A 13,096-nucleotide genomic window follows, 5' to 3' on the forward strand; every position below is an offset into this window, starting at 1 on the left:
CAAACAGGGATCCCAGTGGTGCCTTTCTGCTGACACCGAGCTGGCCAAGAGCTGCTGCCTCACCAGAGTCTCACTGTAGCTGAAAACACTTCTAGGGGCTTTTCTCCTCTGCCTTCCCCAGCTCCCAACCTCAGTCCCGGTTTAATGAGCTGTGTCTCGGTGTAGAGCCATCCCTTCCTGCCTTAAAATGCCTAATTGGCTGTGAATAATGCTGGGCCAACTCTCCTGCCCGGCTCAAAGGGCCCCCGTGTGCCTCTCCCACATCCCATCTCCAGGAAGGGTTTGCTGCTGTATTTATGAGCAGCAAACAGAGAAGACATTTACATATAAATAACCTGCCAGCAGAAAGGCAGCGAGGGGCACCAGGTAGCTGCTGCTTTTATTACTCCCAAAAGAAGCAAGGTGCCAGCAGGTCAGTGCCGTGGGTGCATCCCAGATTCATCCCAGCACCCCCCCGACCCCACAAATGTGAGGATTTGTGTGCAGACCCGAAGTTGGGAGGGAGAGGATGGTGGTCTCCCCGTGATTGTGGGGTTGATAACTTGGAATGGGACAAGAAGTCTGAGGAAGGTGAGCTTGGCAGGCCAGGGAGAGAGGGAGGGATTCAGCAGGAGAGAGTGGGAAAGCAGCACGTTCCTGGAGAGGGAAGAACAGATAATGGGGGGAGGCAGGAAGCACCAGCCTCGCCAGATCAAAGGGGGGATTGATGCTGCAACAGGCTGGTGGGGAATCAAAGGGGAGATAAAACATGTTAGCAAGACATGGGAGGCTTTCTTCATTTCACACCCCACCCCCCCTTCCTCGTAAGGAAGGATAAAGAAAGAGAAACAATTCATATAATGTCAGTGAGGGGCTGGAGTGCACGTCCCAGCAAAGAATAAATAAATCCCAGGCTAATCTGGCTGAACGTTCAAACACATTCCTGCCCAGATTTAACACACACACACACACACACAAAGACCTGTGACAAAAGCCAAGGCATTAAAGCAGGACGTGGTGAAATGGGGAAGGGAAGAGGGAGTTGCCTGAGGACAGAGAGGGCTGGGCACAGCAAAGCAGGGGGAGCAGCACCAGGGCTCATCCACAGCAAACCCTGGATGAGTCGGGCAAGTCTGACCCATAAAAAGTGCCCCTTTCTCCCTGCTGGGTTGGGAGCAGCCAGGTGAGGTGATGAGCACACCCACCTCTGTGCCAGGGGCATCTCCACTGGCAGAGATGAGTTGCCCTTTAAGTTTTTGATGCTATTTAAGGGGCAAGATAAATTCTCCTGTTCACCTGACAAGCTCTCCCTGCTTCTCAGCAGTCTGAGTCCAGCCTTTCTTAAATGGCACTGAATTCCCAGCCGTGCTATAATCCTTCATCCTCTGAGAGCAGTTAGATTCAGGGAGGTGAGGAGGCTTGACCAGTCACCCAGGAGACACTGTGACATCCTGGAAGAGCATCCAGAGCTTTCTCAGCCCATCAGTGGCTCAGATAATCCCCAGAGCAGGGGCAACTTTTACCTGTGGCCACTGTCAGAGACTTAAAGAGGTCTCCAGGCCAGGGGTAAAAGCAAAGAGGATGTAAAATCTAGAGGAAGCTGCTTTGTTGACTAACCTTCAAGGTTTGTTCTTGAACGTTTCTTGCTGTTATCCAGATGGGCCTCGTTCCAAGTGGATGTTTGTGTAACTCCTGAGGGGCATTAGCAGCTCTAGATCAGCATTTTAATCTTCGCTCCATTTCTGTTTCCTTGTACGGCCCCTGGGGACCATCTCAGAGCTTTCAGGAGAAACAGTAATGGGAGATTTAAGAAAATGAAGACACAGGCTGGTTGGTGGTGCAGACTGGGGGATGCTGACCTCCAAAAAAATGGAACTTTAGCAGAAGTTTTCTCGGCGCTGCAGCTGCTCTCAGAGCCACACTCACACTGTCAGAACCTGCCTAGCAACCCAAAATGCAGACACAGCTCTATTGGAGACAAACCCCCCCTGCCAGCTCTGCATTCTGCAGCACTGGGGAAAGAAAACCCCACGCCTTCAAAGCAAACCCCAGGTTTTCCCAAATTGGCAGGAAATGACTCATTCCACAGACCCAGGCTCGGAATAGGAGCGCAGGATTCCAGTTCCCATCCAGGTACGGCTGTGGGAGCGCTGGAAAATCACCTCATTAGAGTTCTGTGGGTGAGTGTGTTCAGGATCTCGGGTGCTCTGCTTGTTCTGTGCTTGTCTCAAGACTTTTCGAGTCGGAAGGTGAAGCCTCTGGTCTTGTGCTGATCAAATTCCACATGGAGAGGATGTCCTGGCACAGCCACACTCGGGTTCTGCTCTGCCCAGCCAGCCAAGCAGCAACAGGCTTGGCTTGATAATCTCCTGTCAGAGTGGTGCAGGTAATTAGACAGGTAATTAGGTGATGTCCAGGTAATTAGACACCATGCCACTGACTGACAGGCAGCTTGGCCACCACTTACTGGGGTTCAGCAGGGAAATCACAACTTCAGGTATGTTTTTCCAACTGCCTGAAGAGAAGATTTTCAAGCCAGGGTTTCTCTGTAGTATTTACCCTTAACCAAAGACTGCCTTTCTTTGGTAATTCCCAAGAATTCTACTCTATCTCTTTCTATTTTACACAGTACAGGGGGAAAGTGGATAGAAAATGACAGAAGAACAAAACAAATCCAAAAATAAGCTCCTGCCCTTGATTTTGTTCCGTTCCTGGATCCCTTTGGCTGTGCTGTTTTCTCAGTGGCTGACATTCTCTCACGGGCATAATCATATTGATTACATTAATATTATCCTGCAGGATTAGTTCTGATTCTTGGGGAAAAACAAAAGCAAAAAAAAAAAAAAAAAAAAAAGCTCTGCTGGGCCAGGGGGACCCGAAGAGAAATTCTTATAATAAATAAAACCCCCAGGTCTGTGTTGGTTTGGTTTGTTCTCTGGGGGGCTGATGGAAACAGGGACACTGCAAACACTGAGTGCAAGTCAACTGGATTCCCATCCATTTCTCCACCTTTCCCCCCCCTCTCTGTGTGCCTGCCTTCATCTCAGCGTGTATAAATTTCAGAATATCCCACCCTGGTGCTTCTGTTCCACCAGGGAATTCTCTCATCAGCATTGTAAAATGCCTCATTAGGAGGGAAGCAGGCAGAGCAGGCTTTGCTGAGACAGGACCTAGGGGGGTGATATTGGATTTTTTTTTCTTTTTTGTGCCGTTCCTCCACTCAGATGTGCTGGTTCCATCAAGGATATTTGGGTTGAACTGACCTGGTGTATTCATCTCTCAGATACGGGGGGATTTGTATTATTAATACCCACTGCCCTGCACACTGAGCTGAAGGACCCTACAGGAGGTTTGGACTGTTTTCCCAACACAGAAAGACTCCCAAGGCCCAAGATAACAAGCACAGATCAGTCTCCTCTTCCCCATTTAGTGTCTCCCTTTTTTGGAGATGTGTCAGACACTGAGCTCATCTTTTCAAACACTGTGTTACACGGAGAGGAGTTGTTCAACCTGCCATGTATAGATGCAGGAAAAAACCTTGATCTGTTTGCCTGGTGGGAGTAAATGTTTCTCTTAGGAGGTTCCAAGCAAAACTTAGTCCACTTTTCTCCTCTGTCTTTGCGCTGAACTGAAAGAGATGGTTTCATCAGATTTCCTTGACTTTTTTTTCCCCCCTTTTCTTAAAGCTTCACCTCCATGAATCATGTGTTTATCTTTAAAATCAAGAAGAAAAACTCTCTAGCTCCCCCCTTGCACTCCCATTAAAAATTCTAAAAGCTGTGTAGCCTTAGAGAATAGCCTTTCTAAAGACATGAAAAAGAATTGCTGATTTATTTATTATTTATAGGGCTCATTATATTTTAACTCCAGGGGGTGGCAAATATAGGATAGGCTCCTTCAAACAACTTGTGGGCCCTCCAGTGGTGCTCCCCGTGTTCGTGTGCTGAAGGAGGCAGCAAAAAAAAGCAGCCCAAGCAGCAAAGTGAAGCAAGGACAGGTGGGGTGGGCAGTTTTTGGGAGTCTTGATGGGCTGAGATAAAAGGAGTGGTGCCAGTTTTGCCAGGAAAAGCTGGGAATTCAGGTTTTAGGGAGGTGGGAGTGCTGGGAGCTGGCACAGGATCAGCCCAGTGGTGTTGGATGAAGGATTGCAGAGGAATTGAAGGGAGCAAACGTTTTCCTCCAGGAGAGTTCTCTGAAACACTGAGAATCTCCAGCTCCTTCCCCCTCATCCCTGCTCCATTAAACCCTCCTGGGTCTCAGGTGGCAAATGAGCCCTGGGAGCAGGAGCTGACAGTGTGTGAGAGGCTGAAAAATGGCCTCAAAATCCAGAAAAAGCCTTTGCGGGCATTTGGAAACGCGCTTCTGTTCCTGTTGGTTTTTCTCATCCCGTTGGTTTTGGTCACTGGTTTTGCTGCCAAAAGTCCCCGTGGGTCAGGCAGGGATGGACAAACAGGAGTGGGCAGGGAGAAACCCAGGTGTGGGACAGGAAGATCAGTGGACTGACATCCCTGCGAGGGTGAGGAGTTCAGGGCAGGAGGCAGCAGAGGTTGGTGCCTCCAAGCAGTTCCAGTCCTGCACCATTTACATCCTTCCTCCTGCCTCCTTGGACCTCTGGATTTCCCTTGTCCCGTGTCATGGCCCAGTTCTAACACTCCCCCACGTGCCACCAGAGGTGTTTTCCAAAGCTGGCAGTTCAGCCCTGCCCTTGGAATGGCTGCTGATGCTGCCCAGGGTCCATCACACAGCGGAGAAGCTGCTCCAGCTTCCACTGCCAGGAAAACAAAGGGCACTTTTAGAGGAACTGGAGTGTGAAGCTGTTTCTAAAGCTGTGGTGGCTCCACCACTGTGTGTGTCACACCTGGGGAGGGACATGACCCTCTCCAGGCTGTTTTCACTTCTCTCCCCTTTCCTTCTGCTGTCCTGCTGAGCCTGGAAGGACAGAGGAGCTCACAAATGGAGGCACAGATTTAAGTCAGGACTCAAATCTTATTTGAAAGGATTCTCTCTCTGTTTCATTTTTTATTTTTATTTTTTATTTCTTTTTTTTTTTTTTTTCTCAGTGTATTTTTATTAACAAGTCCATTCAATCAGAACTGGGACTCGTTGCCTGGAAGGATCTTTCCTGGGTGTCATTTGTCAGCTGGATTCCTTCCCGGCCGTGCTCCTGCTTTTTCTCAGCACATTCTGCAGGCCCCGTTTTTCATCAAAAGCAGACACTTCCTATTGCAGAGGTGCAGGGATGCTTCAGCCATCATTTTGTCCCAGAGATATATATATATATATATGGCTACACACATCTCTCTCTTTATTCTCTTTTTTTTCCTCCCCCGTGTCTTTCTTCTTGCCTCAACCTTTAATTGAGTTTGCTGTGACTCCCTGACAACACAAGACATGAAATTACGAGTCCCATCATCCACTTCCCAGGAATTTGTCTGTGTGGGCAATTCCTGGCAGCAGGAGGATGCACTGGTATTTTTTATCACCCAACCAGCAAGGACTGGAGGAATAAGAACCTTTCTCAGAGTCCAGAAAGATCCCATTTCTGCCCCGTGAGGCACAGAGGGGAGGAGACCACCCTGGCTTTGTGAGGCTCCCATATTCCATGAAAAATTTCATGGGAGAGAACGGGAGCTGCTGTGAGAAATGGAGCTCTCGGGAGTGATGGGTTGGAACTGAGCTGGTGTTTGGGGCCACAGACTGAGGGGGAAAAGCCCCAACAAGGTGTCTGCTGCTGCTCTTCACTGTGCCACAGGGAGGTCATGATAAAACAGCTCTGGAATAGATGCCCAAAGCCTTGTTTTCCTGGTCCTAAATCCCCTTATCCCTATTGTTTAGGCAGCAGCAGGACACGTGGCACTGCTGTGATGCTGCTCTGGGCCATATAAATACAGACCTGTAGAGGAGAGCATTGCCTTGATAATTTCATTTCCACCACCCAACCCTTGAACCTTCCCCTCTTTCCCGGTTTCAGGAGGTTTTTGAGATGACTGGGGACCTTTAAAATCTGGCATTTTTTTGCTGATTGCGATTCCACATCAAAACTTTGATTAAACTTTTCCCAAATCCTCCTTGTTAGCATAATTTGGGTGGATTTATGCTGTGTCTCAGCACTATAACTGATTATTTATGGGAGCTAAAGGCCGATTACAATTAACTTTGATGAATGTAAAGCTTTCTGGAAGAAGGAGAAAAATATCCCCTCCCTTTGCTATAATTTATAACGCAGGTTAGTTTGTGGGTACAAATAAATGCAACTAGGTCATAAAACATCCTGACTCGAGGCAATGGGAGAATCAGGTGTAATCAGAATAACTTCAGCAGAACTCAGAGAATTGCAGACACTTGATGCAATCTGATCTAGTCCTTTATCTTTAATCTGTTCTTTTCTGCTGATTAGAGCTTTACTAGATGTTGTGAGGGTGGTGGGGGGGTAATTTATGTAGATTTATGCACCCTGACAATATTTATGTGTGTGGTAACGTGTGCCCACCGAGGGGATGGAGGAAAAACTGTGTCACTGTCAGAGATGTCCACAGTGAGGGGAGTCTCTGGAGGATCTTTGCCTTGGGAAGGAGCTGAATGAGAAACCATCTTTAACCTGAAAAGTGAGAACCACTGAGCACAGTGCAGCCTTGAACTGTAATAACACCCCAGGAGGTTTGCTGTTCAAACCCTGGGGCGAGGGGGAGGCCAGCTCCTCCTGAGAGCTCAGCAAAGCACACCCCCAATCCCAAGTGCTGCTCCATCTGCTCCCAGGGGACATGGGAATGGAGCCTGCCCAGGCTTTCAGCTGCCTTTTTATAACCCCAGCCCACCCACATCTGACACAGGGAATGGCTGGAGCTGGGTCAGGGCAGGGCTAGGTTGGATCTCAGGGAAAGGTTCTTCCCCCAGGGGCTGCCAGAGCTCCAGGAGTGTTTGGACAGGGTGGGATTGTTGGAGTGCCCTGTGCAAAAACCAGGAGCTGGATTTGATGATGATCCTTGTGGGTCCCTCCCAGCTCAGGATATTCCATGATTCTAAGTTTGATTCCATGATGGAAACTCTCTCCGTGTCCTCAGCAGCTCCTTGGGAGAGACAAGGACTCACGTCTTGTTTGGCACAGAAGGAGCTCCCTGCTGTTGTCTTGTTTCTGCCTCTGACCTGAGGATAAAGATCTCACATGGAACATTTTATCAGCTGTAGTAAATGTTCTTTCTTTATTAATTCTATTTGGGATCAATAATTAATGCTGCTGCCTCCTTTACAATTCCCCTCAGTGGGAGAGGAGCGTGGAGGCGGGTTAGTGTTTCAGGGCTTTGTGTTCCTTGAAGCCCCAACAGTCCCAAAGTATAGGAGGGTTCTTATGTTACGAAGCTCCTTTCCCTGTTTGGGGGTCAGCAAGATCCTAATTTACCTAGACAAGGTATATAATTGGGCAGATGATTCCCAGCGCAGAGAAAATGCAGCAAACGCATTTTGAGGAAGAATCTTTCCATTTTATCCCTCCCTGGTCAGGGACAGCACAGTACAGAGAGGCTGGTGGGGCAGAAAGGGAGCCTTGAGTTGGTGGGATAAGCAGCAACCACCATCTCCCCACTGCTGAGTGTCTTCTGCCAACAATCCTTTGGCAGAGGTCACCAAATTACAGGTTTGGTTCTGTCCAGCCTAAAACTCCCGTGCCAGTGGTGGTTACAAGGCTGGCAGCCCCTGGGACACCCTCTGGTGACAAAACCAGGCAGGTTTGCTGCCAGCCTGAAGGTGCAAAGGCCCTGTGGTCTCTTACCTGCCCCTTGAGCCAATACATATCCCTGGAGCAGCTCCTGCATAAAAAACCCAAAGTGATCTGGATTCTGAATGTTAGAAAACAAATAGGTCAGGATTAGGGAGCCAGGATTTCTTTGGCTTTTAGCTGATGCCTTTAGCTACCAGCTCCCCTTGGGTGGCTCCATGGCACACCAGGGCTCTCTCTTGGCTGCTTTTCTGACTGGTGCATTAACCAAGAGGAGATAAATCCGAAGCTTAAGTTTGTTTCTGTAACAGCAGAATGCCAGGGTGGGATGTCTGTGCCAGCAGCACAGCTCTGGCTCAGCCCCACCAGCAGCTGTGGGGAAAAAGAGACTTTCAGAGAGGGGACAGGGTGCCTCAGAAAGGCTCCACACTTCTTAGTAACCTCTTATGCAAGAGATTTTGCACACCCTGCTGCAGCAAGCTTGCTCCTGTCATCCCCTCACGTGGCAGGGAAACAGAGGCAACGAGTGAGAATAAAATTTCCCAACTCACGTCTCTTCGGGTTGTTCCATTTTCCTGCTGTATTCTCACAGCTTCTTCCCTGGGCTATTTCCCAGCCCTTTCCCCTTAGTCAGAACCAAATCATCTGACTTGAAAAAAAATATGGGTTTAGGTTTTCTTTTTCTTTTCTAATCTGAGAAGGTGCAGCAGCAATAAGCCTGACCCTGACACTGGGAGAGATATTGAGGCAGATCTAGGTGCTTGGCTTTTTGGAGAGGAAAGCTCAGGTATTATTTTAAGGCCTTCTCCAGGCAGTTTTCTCTCTCTTGCAAAATATCTTCCAAGATCTTTAATTCAACGATTAATTCAAAGAGGGGGTTGGTCCTGACCCCAAGTTTGAGCCCTGCACAGAGGCTCCACACTATCAGCTGCATTATCAACAGCCTTTGCAAACAGGTTTCTCCTCACTTGAGTATTCAGCTCTCTCTGCTTTTGCCTCATCCTCCTCCAGAGGCATAAATGGGATTATCCCACAGCCCTCCAGTCAGTCACAGACCCAAAACAGGAAAACAATGGAGCTCTCTGCCAGCACAAGTGAATATGGGATTCGGAGTCTAATTAGATGGGGACACTGGGAGCAAATATGTAAATACCAAGACGACTATTGTAAAAGATATTTTTAGTTATTTGTACTGCAGGATTTCTTGATTTGCTGCTGGGACTGGGAGGTTTATCTCTGTGGTCTCTTAGGAAAGGGGGGGAAAAAATTACATGCAAATCAAACCAGTGGTTTTGTTTTTCAAATCTGCTGCAAAGGGGGAGGGCAAGGTAAGCATCACTCAATTAAGAGGGATATGAGAGAGGGGGAAAAAAAAAAGAGGTTTCAAAGATGATCAGCAGTGTGATCTCTCTGAACACTGTGCACCTGACATGGACATGGTGGGACTACTTAATGCCTGAAAGACATAAAATATGAATGGATCCAGCCAGGGTGCTCCCAACCCCACACTGCAGAAAACAGGCAGTGAGACACGCTGGGGTTTTTTTTTTAGTTAGAACTAGAAATGCCTGGAAAGAACAGTTTAATGAGGGCTGCCTGCAGAAAATGGAGCAGGGAATAATAGATGAGAGGGACACGTGCCCATCCCGTGTCCCCAAGGGTGCCAGTACTGTGTGTTTAGAGACACAGACACCCTCAGAATGCCACAGAAATGCAGAGCATTTGCTGGTGGAGACTTGGCACCTGGAAAGACTTCCAGAGCAGACTCACAAAGGCACTTTGGGAGCAGTGACCCCCTTAGAAACGTGCTCAGGGTGAGCCAGGACAGGGAACATCCTGCTCTGCCCCCTGAGCTGAGGCCAAACAGGCTCTTGGAGTTGCTGCAGGAGGGGTGGGAGCCTCAGCCCAGCTGGGGATCTGCCCATTGCATCAGGTTTAAGGGGGACTTGGGGCTTTAAAAGCTGCTGAAACAACAGCCCCGGGCAGGAACTTGTGCTCTGTGGCAGGTAACAGAGTTTGCAGTGCCCTGATTGGCAGAAATAAAAGAAACTGGTCTTACTGGTAATGCAATTGCCATTTAAGATCCCCAGAACAACCTGTGAAAAAGAAGCTGCCTAGAGGAGAGTCTGGCCTTTGAGTAAAAGCTGAAGGAAATTACTGTGGTACCTCGGGGGAGACTCCAAAGAACTGATTTAAGACGGGTCAGAACAGTTCTTAGTACAAATTGCCCTTTAATTTCTTGTCTGCCAAGTGCCAGCCGATCTCCACTCCCAAATCCCTGCATCTCCAAGAACCTTTCCATCCTGTGATCTCTTTTCATCCTCCTTTCCTGAACTCTTAACCCATCTGCTTTAAATAGAAAGCATCTTTCCCTTCTGCTGCGAAACACAGACAGAGTTATCCTCAAAGAGGAAACACAAACTTGCACCAGAGAGTTTCTGCACTGCCTGAGCCCCAGCTCTGGCTTTCCAGCCCACCAGGGACCTGCTTCCAGACAGGAAAACCCTTGGCAGCTGAACTGCATCCCCCAAGCAAAATTCTAAGTGAAAGGAGAAAGAGGAAAGGCAATAAGAGCTTTGGAGCCCCATAACCACGTGGTATAATTCTCACCAATTAATATTCATGAAATCAGAAGGAGATTCCAACCCAGAAGCCACAATCTGGCCATAATTATGCTGACCAGTGTTAGTTTATCAATGTTTTTCCTTGTTGAGCTCAGTCTAATCAAATTTAATGGCACACAGTACTGGCAGTACTAAAATGCAGAAGCTTCACTTCCATTGCTGGTTTGGGAAGCTGGTAAGCAGCTTCTATTTTGGGGTTCTGGGTTCCTCACAAAGTCTCTCAGCATCTGTCTCATCTCACTACTCTACAACTTCTTGGATCTCTCTCAGGGCAGCTCAGAGGAGGAAATGGCTCATTGTTTCTTCCCATCTCCCACTAAGTCCTCTAATTTAGGAGTGTTTCTGGGCTTCTTTGCTTTGAACCCACAAAGGTTCTGGTGTGATAACATCATCCCTGTCTCTGGAGGAGGAAGGGTGTTCCCCTTAAGGGCACAGGTATCATTAGGAAACACTGGGAAGCAGCTCAGCCACGTGGAGTTTAAGCAGTTCATAACCTGGCCTGGATTAGTGGCCAGAAGGAGGGTGGTTTGACACAATTAGATGACCTTTCCCTGGTCATCCTGAGGTCTCTGTGCTTTCAGGACAGGAGGTTGAGCTCCTGCTTGCCAGGAAAATTCCCATGAGGTGAGTCAGGCTGGTCTTGTTTGCAGCGTGACTGGAACCAGCCCACACTTGGTTTACTGGTCCCAGTTGAGCTCTGGCAGTGGATTTACCCTCTGAGCTCTGCCTGTCCTTCAACTGGTGCTTTTCCTCCTCCCGTGGCTGCAGCAGCAAAGGGAAAGGGACTGGGAGGCTCGAAGACATTTTACCATTAAGTGGCATAATTTAGTCTCTGCACAGTGTTTTGATTTTGCCCAGCTGTGTCTGTGTGCATTGCCATTAATCCCTTTAGCTGGCAGGAGCAGGGCTGCCTGCTGCTTATCAAGAGGGCTGGTGTGATTTCTTGTGTGATTTCCCCTTGATGTGCAGTTGTCTTGGAGAGGGAGCCTCGCTCCTGGTCGGGGCTGAGCTCTTCAAACATTTCTGGGGGTCAGAAGGGAGATGCTGAGGGCAGGGTGGAAAAAAAGGGTCACCCAATTGTGTGGCCATCACATTTTGTCAGCCCAGAGACTCCTCAGTTTGTGCTGCTGCCTGGCTGGCACAGGGACTCCTCCTTGTCATGTTTTAGTTGCCTGCAATGAGCCCAGAAAGATAAATTCATCCTCACCACAAGTGATGGGAGCTGAAGAGTCTGGACCCTTCCTCCCCTTTGCCAGGGAAAGTATGGAGTGCTTAATGAAATAATTGCTCCTTTAACAAATTACCACTCATTAGCCAAGCAACTGTGACTGTGCACGCTCTTATCTAGGAAATGAAAAGAGATTGCCCTAAAAAACCTCCTAATAATTAGCAGAACTGAGCTGACTGGCCATAACTCTGCCAGCAGATGTTCCTGACAGCTGCAATAACATAATACAGCTTTGAACTCCTACCTGGCTGGTTCAGTTTGGAATATCCTGGCAGGTCTTGCTGCACACTGAGGAGTCTGGGGCTGTGGGAACAGAGAGGGGTGCCCAGAACTGCTGTGCTGGGTCCGAGAGGGGAGCTCTGCATTTTTATTTGTACCCAAAGAGATCCCAGAATGGTTTGGGTTGGAAGGGACTTTAAAGATCATCAGGGACACCTTCAGAGATCCATCCAGCCTGGCCTTGAACACCTCCAGATCTCTGCCCTTATCCCCATATTTCCTTAATCTAAGCCAGTCCTCTGTCCCAGACCTTTTTATGTGATTCTCCATATTTCAGTCAAACTTGCTGTGTTAGATGTGATGGCAGTGGAGCATCTAGAGAGGTTCAAACGGGGATTAATAATTTCTCTGGGTAATGAAAACACCAAGTTATTATGTTAGTTATGAAGGGCAAAAGTTCCTCATGCCCACTGAACACGAGAGTGTGCTGGGATGAGATTTTTGTTCTCGATTATTTCCCTCTCCTTCCCGTGCAGCTGTTCTTTTAGCAGAAGCAAATGGATTTGGGAATATTCAGTCATTACTTCTCCCTGAAATTATTTTTCTTTAAAGTATATCAAAGAATAAGTGTTTCAGACAGGAGAACTTTCATTTTCTCATACTATTTTTTTTTTCCCCAAAAAAATACATTGTTCTGCTTAGGTTCCTCTACTTCTTTTATCACGTGTGTTATTCCATCTTTCCATCCTTTCCAAAGCACTGCAACCTGGGCTAGTGGAAGGTGCCCCTGCCCACGGCAGGGGGGTGGAACTGGGTGATCTTTAAGGTCCTTTCCAACCCAAAGCATTCCATGATTCCATGATGCCTTCAGGCTTTCCAGCTGGGAGGTGGAGCTGTGCTGTGACCCCGTGTTCCCTGCACTAACAACACCTCTAATGTGCCAAGTGGTTGTTTCTCAGACGTGCTAAAATGTCTGCACACAATGTTGTTCTGAAAGCTTTATCATATAGAACTCTTGGCCCACAGTCCTGAGCTGAGGGACAAGTGGGATTCAAAATGGGATTAGATATACTGGAGGGAAATAATCCTCTCCTGGCTGGAGATTAGACCTCAAGTCCCTGCCTTGTCACAAACTGCTCTCCTGACCTTAAGCAGAGCTCACCTTCTCTCTGCCTCTGTTCCCTGGGGCTGTAAGATGGGGATTCACATTTGCTGGAAGCCTTGGGAAGATAAATGCACCAGAGGTGCTGATGCTCAGCTGTTCTGCTAACAGGGAGCCCCATCAGGTGTGTAGTTACAGGATTTAAAAATACTAAAGGTGGTATTAATGAAGGA

Source organism: Lepidothrix coronata, unplaced genomic scaffold (genome assembly GCF_001604755.1).
Source record: "Lepidothrix coronata isolate B3197 unplaced genomic scaffold, Lepidothrix_coronata-1.0 Scaffold27, whole genome shotgun sequence".
In the NCBI taxonomy this organism is placed as follows: Eukaryota; Metazoa; Chordata; class Aves; order Passeriformes; family Pipridae; genus Lepidothrix; species Lepidothrix coronata.